Source organism: Etheostoma spectabile, chromosome 24, assembly GCF_008692095.1.
Source record: "Etheostoma spectabile isolate EspeVRDwgs_2016 chromosome 24, UIUC_Espe_1.0, whole genome shotgun sequence".
NCBI lineage: Eukaryota > Metazoa > Chordata > Actinopteri > Perciformes > Percidae > Etheostoma > Etheostoma spectabile.
The window spans coordinates 14932111-14940845 of record NC_045756.1 but is presented as its reverse complement, the minus strand read 5'-3'; the positions used below and the strand labels follow the sequence as shown (position 1 = coordinate 14940845).

At 44.4% G+C, this 8735-nt stretch overlaps 1 protein-coding gene across 1 annotated transcript in view; it reads right to left on the bottom strand.

The window, feature by feature from the left end:
• The window catches only part of dgkza (diacylglycerol kinase, zeta a), a 154233-nt gene that overhangs the window by 3342 nt on the left and 142156 nt on the right, over positions 1-8735 (bottom strand). The gene's annotated exons all lie outside the window — the stretch shown is intronic.

Below are 8735 nucleotides of genomic sequence, written 5' to 3'. Positions count from 1 at the left end.
ACACACACAATTGGGCCAAAAGTTAGTGACCGGACCAGCTTTATGAGCTTGTTGGACATCTCATTTTAAAACATTGGGCATTAATATGGATAAGGACCCCCCTTTGTAGCTTGGACAGACCCCACTCTTCTGGGAAGGCTTTCCACAAGATTTTGGTGTTTGCCAAAATAGCATTTGTGAGGTCAGGCACTGATGTTGGACTAGAAGGCCTGGCTCAAAATCAGTGCTCTAATCCCAAAGGTGTTCAATGTGGTTGATGTCAGGAGTCTGTGCAGGCCAATCGAGTTCCTCCACAACCATGTTGTTACGGACCTTGCTTTCTTAGGCCAAACCCTGAAAAACAGACCCAGACCATTATCCTTCCTCCACCAACCTTTACAGTAGGCGCTATGCATTCAGGTAGTCAACGTGCTCCTGGCATTCACCAAACTATGTCCAACAAACTGCCAGATAGTGAAGCCTTATTCATCACTCCAAAAGACATCTTTTCACTGCTCCAGAGTCGATTTGCTGAATGCTTTACACCTGTCCAGCTAACACTTGGCATTGGCATGGTTATTATGTGAGGCTTGCGTGCAGCTGCTCAGCCATGGAAACTCATTTCATGAAGCTCCCGACGCAGCTCTGTAAGTTTGCATGGTCTACCACTTCGGTGGGATCATATGATAGTGTCACATTTAAAGTCCCTGAGCTCTTAACGACCAATACTAAATGTTTGTCTATGAAGATTTCATGGCAACATACTGAATTTAATGCACTTGTTAGCAATGGGTGTAGGTAAATGCCTGAACTCAATTAGTAGGGGCTGTCCACTGGCTTTTGGCCATATAGTGCTCATTGACATGGCATAACCAACCCTGGGGAAACTTTATCACTGTCATTATGTCTAGGATTATAACAGCTGGGTTTTACTCATGCAATTGAAAATGATTTATGCTAACCACCAAAGCCGCCTGGCGTCCCGGCTCGCTCCACTTCACTCATCATCTCATACAGCTTCAAACAGCATTGTCACTCATTTGAAAGTTCATTTGTTTGACATTCAAAGCGCGGACATAACAGTCATAGAAACTCTGTGGAAACTTCACGGCAAGTTTGAAAACGATGCTCTTCAGCACTGTCTCACTGAACTGATCCACCGCAACATGTGTCCTCCAGTCTGCTTCACTTCTGCTTTTGCAGACTCTGATTGTGATGTAGGTAGGCCACACCCAACCCACCCCAGCAACCAATAGAAAGTACTGGATTAGGATGTAACAACATACTAAGAGACAAACACAATAATAGACTTTACCAAAAAACACCTTTACTTAAACAACTCTGCGCTGGGATTGGGATTTTATCAAGCAACAATCACAACGGCAGTGTTGTGAAACCAATGGAGCTGGGTCTTTACTGACCACTATGTCAATCATTATTCCAAGGGTCTGTTGAAGTATTCAGACACACCTCTTACTCCAGTTATATTAGGACCATAAAAACTAATAGCAATGGCCCCAGCCTCCCATATTCCTGAAGCACCTTACACAAGCAACAATGAGGTACATGTGACGGTCTCAAGACTTCTCCAAAGTCATGTAGATTGGATGGGCAAACTCACATGTTTCCTTCTAATCAACCTCCAAGAGTAAATAGCTGGTCCAATTAGTACTGAATCTACATTGCTACAGCCCCCTCAAATAAACTTTCCCAGGAAGGCTGGGTAGTGTAAAACTTGCTAAGTGGTACACATTTTCCTGTTCTTTTTCAAAAATGGGAATCAAAATTCGTCTCTGTCAGTCCACAGGCACTGTTACCATGTTTCACATGACATTGAAAAGTTGTGTTAAGACACTCCCACAATATTTAGAATTGTCTGCATTTCAAGGAGAATGTCATATACTGCTGGTGCCTTGCAAAGGGCTTGTCAGTTGCGGTTCTCAAAGTGTTTTATTCACTGCCTGTCAATTTTAGCAGTCTGAGGCTGCAGTTAAAAACATCAATCCATCCATCCATCCATCCATTCATCCATCTTCAACCGCTTATGTATGCGAGGTTGGGTAGCGGGGCAGCAGCTCAAGCTGGGAACACCAAATTTCCACTTTCCCATGTCACATTAACCCGCTCTTACGGAGGGGATCCCAAGGCACTCCCAGGCCAGTTTGGAGATCAACACATTCTCACTCCCACTGCTTAATTTAGGGTTAAAGACGTTTAAAGTCTCCTTCAGCATCAGATCTAAACGCACTTGGTCGGGACTATTATCGTCACTTTAGATGCAGTTAAGTTTAGGGAAAGATTGGGGGTGTGGTTATAATAATAATAATAATAATAATAATACATTTTATTTAAAGACGCTTTCAATGCACTAAGGACGCCGCACAGGAATTCAAATTAAGAACAGAAAAACAAATACTATACAACAGCAAACCACAATACTATACAACAGCAACAAATACTATAACCGCAAAACAAAATAATACAAACATCAAACACTACTATACAACACAAAACAATACTTACAACAGCAAAACAAATACTATACAACAGCAAACAAATACTATACAACACCACACATACATACAGCAAACAAAACCAAAACTATACAACAAAAAACAAATACTACACAAACAAATACTACTCAGAAAGGCGAGCAACAGACATTTAGGTGGAATAGGCAGTTAAACAGATGTGTTTTTAGTTGTGATTTGAAATGGGGGAATGAATCAATGTTTCTGATTTGGGGGGGTAGTGAGTTCCAGAGACGGGGTGCAGAGCGGCTAAATGCTCTAACCCCCATGGTGGTGAGACGGCGGGGGGGACAGACAGGTTTATGGAGGAAGAGATCTGAGGGAGCGGAAGGAGTGGGACGCTGGAGGAGATCAGACAATGGGGGGCGAGGTTGTGGATGGCCTTGAATCTAATAGAAGGATTTTGAATTTGATACGGAACTGGACCGGGAGCCAGTGGAGCTGTTGGAGGACAGGATGATGTGGTGGATGGAGGGGTTCGAGTTATGATGCGGGCAGCTGAATTCTGGACCAATTGAAGTTTTGTGGAGGATTGTGAGCGAGACGCGAGAGGAGGAGTTGCAAAAATCGAGACGGGAAGTGACGAGAACTGTGGACAGAATTGCAGCAGTGTGGGGGGTAAGGGAGGGGCGGAGGCGATTGATGTTACGTAGGTGGAAGTAGGCAGACCGGGTAATGTTATGACATGGGGTTTGAAAGGATAATGTGCTGTCAAGGATGCCCCAGACTCTTAACCTTGGGAGGTGAGACGGAGCAGTTGTCAATTGTGAGAAAAAACCTCTGTTTTTGAAAGAGTGGCTTGGTGCCAATGAGGAGAACCTCGGTTTATTACTGTTTAATTGAGGAAGTTTTGGGTGAGCCAGATTTTTATTTCAGAATGCAATCCGTAAGGTAGGTGGGCGGAGATGTACGAGGGTTGGTGAGAGGTAGCTGGGTGTCATCGGCGTAACAGTGGAAGTGTGTTAAATTTGCGGAAGTAATTGCCGAGGGGAAGCAGTAAATGATGAAGAGTAGGGCCCCACAGAGCCCTGGGGCACACCTGAAGTGGAGGAGGGAATGGATTCACAGGACTTGAGTTGAATGAACTGTGTGCGACCAGAGAGTAGATGTGAACCAGTCTAACGGAGTGTGGGTGATGCCATGGAAGATAGCCTATTGAGGAGTTGGTGTGACAGATGTGTCAAATGCTGCACTCAGGTCGAGGAGGATGAGGATGGGTGAGGAGTCCAGAATCACTGCCATAGGAGGGTCGTTGGTGATTTTGATGAGTGCTGTTCCGTGCTATGGAGGGGGCGAAACCGGACGGAACTGTTCCTACAGGTTATTGTGGGATAGGTGAGAATGGAGTTGAGAGGCAACTGTTTTTTCAAGAATTTGGAGAGGAAGGGAAATTGGAAATAGGACGGAAGTTGTTGAAGTTGAATGGGTCGGCACCAGTTTTTTTCAAAATAGGGTGATGGCGCAGTTTGTGAAGGATGTAGGGACGGTTCCAGTGGTAAGGGGAGGAGTGGATGATAGCAAAGAGATGGGGGACAAGGGAGGGAGACAGGCTTTACAAGTTGGGTGGGGAGATCAAGTTTACAAGTGATGGCTTGGAATTGGGTGATTCTGTGATTTCTGAAATAGTGGGGAGACGGAAGGAGGAGAATGAGTGTGTGGATGAATGAAGGTTATCTGAGATGCTGAGGATAGGGTTGACCAAGATCTGTTGATGTTCTGATTTTTTCTGTGAAAAAGGACATTACCGAGTTGCAGAAGGAGGTAGTGTACAAATGGGGAGGGAGAGAGTCCAGGGGTTGGGTGACATTTTTAAGTAAGGAGAACAGTGACTTGGAGTTTCTTTGTTGGCCGTGATTATTGTGGAGTAGTGGGATTGGTGCTGGCAATAGAGTCCTTGTAACGTAGGATGTGGTTGTTGTACATTTCTTTGTGATAGTGAGACAGTTTTTCTATGGAGACGTTCAAGTTGCCGACCTTTGGCTTTCATGAGACGCAGATCGGGTGAACCAAGGGGCGGAGACGAGAAAGAAAAGATCTGCTTTTCAACGGTGCAAGAGAATTGAGAATATTATGGAGTTCCTGTGTAATGAAGACCAGATCTCGGGGTGGAGAGATTGGTGAGTGTCGGAAGGCGGAGGAGTGGATAGTTGAAGTGAGGGTGGGCGGGGTTGATATTCTTTATGTTCCGAAAAATGTGAGGAAATGGTCAGTTAGGAGAGTTCATCGCTGTAAGGTCAGATGGGGTGACACCAGAGCAGCAGATTAAGTCCAGAATTGTCCTTTGGAGTGTGTCGGAAAGTGGTAGTTGCTGACATCCAAAACTGTCTAAGCAGGAGGTGAAGTCTTTGGTGAGAGGCAGGTTTTAATTGTCCATGTGGATATTGAAATCGCCCAGCAGTATTATATTGGTGAGAGAGAGATAGTGGGTAAGGAAAGCAGCAAGTCATTTAAAAAATCACAGTAGCAATGATGGTTGGAGTGGACCAGACAATTTGCAGACAGCAGATTCAAGGGTTGAGACAGACTCAGACACCGGCGAGACCTTCCACTTCTCGCGGTATATTATCGCGAGACCTCCTCCCCTGCCAGAGCCGGGGTTGACAGATGTAAACAAATCCACTAGGAGTGGATCATTGACTTCAAAAGTGTTGGGCTGTTGCCATGTCTCGGTTAAACAGAAAAGTCTAGCTTACGATGGGAGATGAAGTCCTGAATGAGTTGTCCCTTGCCTGTCAGTGAGCGGATGTTTGAGCAGAGCGAAGTTGAGTGAGGTGTCACAGCTGTGGCGGTGCTATCCGACCGGCTAGGCAGGCTACACCTGTGGTCAACCGCCCGGTGGTAGAGCGTGGAGGGCGACGAGACTGGACCAGATGCTTATTCCTGTTGAGCTGTTTGGTGGAAATTCCTGCGGGACCCTCGGTGGATGTATCTCCGGCGGGGCTGAAAGGCGATGTCCGGTGAAGGTGTAGAGCCGCCGGCGTAGGTCCCCGGTGATAGCGCAACCGGCAGGTCAATAGCCGAGTATTGCAGCAGACCCTCACAGCAGGCAAACAGGCAGCAAAAGAGAAAAAAAAAAAAAAAAAAAAAAAAAAAAATCCGGGTACAGACACACACTTGTCTACCGGCCCAAATTTGGGATCAAAACTTTGGCCAGCGTCAACGGCCAGGAGAGCGGCGAGCAACAGCAGCAGCAAGTTGTGCCAGCGTTACTTCAACGGTCCGTCATGTCAGACTCCGGCCCCATATGAGAACAAATTAAGGTGGAGAAAAGACAAAAAATGCGTCGCCACGTGTAACTTCAGATAAGGATGAACATCAACCAAAACCATCGTCGTTTTCGTGAGGGAAAAGCAAAATAAAAGCAAAATTACCGCAAACAAACAAGCCAGACGGAGCGGCGTCAATCTCGCCAGCGTTCCCGTTGCTAGGCAAAACTTTTGTTTTTTTATGTGACACAAGGACAAGAACGGGGCAGTTGGGTTAAGAAAACGAGGAATGCAACAGTTGGGTTTAGGAAATGAGGAACGCGACAGTTGGGTTAAGAAAACGAGGAATGCAACAGTTGGGTTTAGGAAATGAGGAACGCGACAGGTTTAGGAAACGAGGAACGGGACAATTGAGTTTAGGAAACGAGGAACGCAACAGTTGGGTTTAAGAAACGAGGAACGGACATTTGGGTTTAGGAAAGCGACAGTTGGGTTTAGAAAAAGAAAATTGTGACTGTTGGGTTTAGGAAACAAGGAACACGACAGTTGGGTTTAAGAAACGAAAAACATGACAGTTGGGTTTAGAAAAAGAAAATTGAGTTAGTTGGGTTTAGGAAAGAAATGTGGACGGGGTTATAAAATGCATATGTCTGTGATACGCAGGGCACAAACCCCGGCCTCTGGGGATGAGAGTCCTGTGTTGTTCTAGGCCTCCCCCCAGCTGGACGTGCCTGGAACAGCTCCCTTGGGAGGCGCCCGGGGGAGTATCCTTACCAGTTCCTCGAACCACCCCAGCTGGCTCCTTTCAAAGGAGCAGCAGTTCTACTCCTAGTTCCTCATGGATGTTGAAAACATATTTAAGCATACACAGAGATACATTTGGGAATGCTTGATTTACAGTGACTGCTACAGCCATGGTGGATGCCACTTGCTCGTGTCAGCTCAGCTCAGTTCTACCTCCTTTGTCGCTTTTGATTGTGTGGGTGTAGAAGAAAACCTTTTGGAGATGTCACAGATCCATGTTTAATTTACAGACTGTTTTTCAGTACATGCATGCACCAGGAATTAATATATTCATAAGCACATCTGGATGATATGGGGAAACATATGAGGAGGGAGCCCTGGAGATTGATGGAGTCTGAACTGCCAGGCTGTGGAGAAAGCGTGTCATGTCCCGATGAGAACAATAATAAACTAGACAGAATAATATTTAAATATGGGTATTATAACATTTAAGTATGCAATGTAAGATTGCTGTTAATGTTACAATGTTTAACACCATAGTTAATGCTCTGCTTTTGTCATACTCTGTATTTTATCTTCTTCTAGCAGAAGTGTTCAAGACAACTTCTATATCTAAGAATGTATGGGGGAGTCATACATTTTTATTTGTTGTATTTAACACACACACACACACACACACACACACACACAAACACATTTATAAAAGCCTATTGCCTAAATAAACACAAATGTTTGTATGAAAAGAACTATAGAAATATATGGGCTAACGTATATTATATAGATACAAACATATGCGTATCTATAATTAATGTGTAGATCAGCTCTTGATCCGAATCCGCCTGTAAGCTTAACATCATCCACCCTGCACCCACCTGAATGAATTATTTTCTCTGATTTAAGGATCCGCATGTATGTTTTTTCTCTCTACCGTCCCTGTAGGCTGTGTTGCTTTTTTAAGGTTATATTGTTTTAATGTTTGAGTGTTTTCCACAATAAATATAATATATTATTTCACCCACCTGCTGTTTAGCAGAACGTTAATTTCTATGATCCTACCGGCCCGATCCCTAAACTCCGGAAACTGAGGAAATTGTCTCTCCTTTTTTCCTCTCTCTCTCTCTCCTCCTCTTGCTCTGTCACGTCCCTTTGTTTACATGCCACAGGTGAAAAGGCTTCCGCAGAGGATACATCGATGTGTCTTCGATTATAACTCCACCGAGGAGCCTCCTTGATCCTCACTCCTCGATGTGCATTTTAGGAAATGGTACAATCTTGAGAGAGGGACAAACTTGGGAAATGAGGCCCCAGAGCAGCCCCGGGCTATGATTTGAGTCTCCTGCTATACTCCCTGTACACGACTGTGTAGCTACTTCCAGGTACAGGTACAAGGCAACGAAACTGCATTTCGTTGCCTTGTACCTGTACCTGTGTAATGACAATAAAGTTTAATCTAATCTAAAGTTACGACACAGCTGTGTTGGGCCTGATCACAAACAACAATGAAAAGGCCTACCTAAAAGAAGCAGCAGACCAGACCCGCTGGAGTATCTACAAAGGCCCTACACAGACACTTAGGCGGTGCCCTACCCTGCCTAAAGGATACATACACCAAGCAGGGCCAAAATAAGGCTAAGAGAATCATTCAGAACCACCACCACTCCCTGTTGAGGTCGCCAAGAAGGTACCAGATACAGCACTGAGAGGCTCAGGAGGAGCTTCTACCCTGAGGCCACCATGATCATAAATGAGGACACCACCTCCAAGTTCATAAAACTTGGTGGAAGGGTGTCGCATGGGCTCAGGAAGAATCAATTACATACAAGTTATTTGTCATTTTTGTCGCGAGATAGGGCGTTTGTGCTGCGTTCATGTGGTGTTGGAACAATTGGTAAAATTAGTTCCCAACTGGGATGATTCAAAATGCATTAACATGTGATATAGGTCTGCGCTCTCCAAATGCCCTTCTTGATATTACTGTTTTAAATGCAGAAATTGTAAGATATTACATAATTAGGCATAGATTTAGATCCAATTGTAATTTATAGAATTTAAGGTGATAAATACATTGATTGAGTTATTGATTAATTGATTGATTGTTGTCACTGTGGGCTTTAGGTTCTTTAACCCTTGTGTTGTCTTTCCGTCGACCATGAAACAATTGTCAATTTTGGTCACTTTTACCCAACATTATTATCGCTTTTTCCAACATTTTTGTGGCTTTTTTTAAGTTTTTGGATATTTTTAATGTTAACATTTTCTGCGCTTATTTTGATGG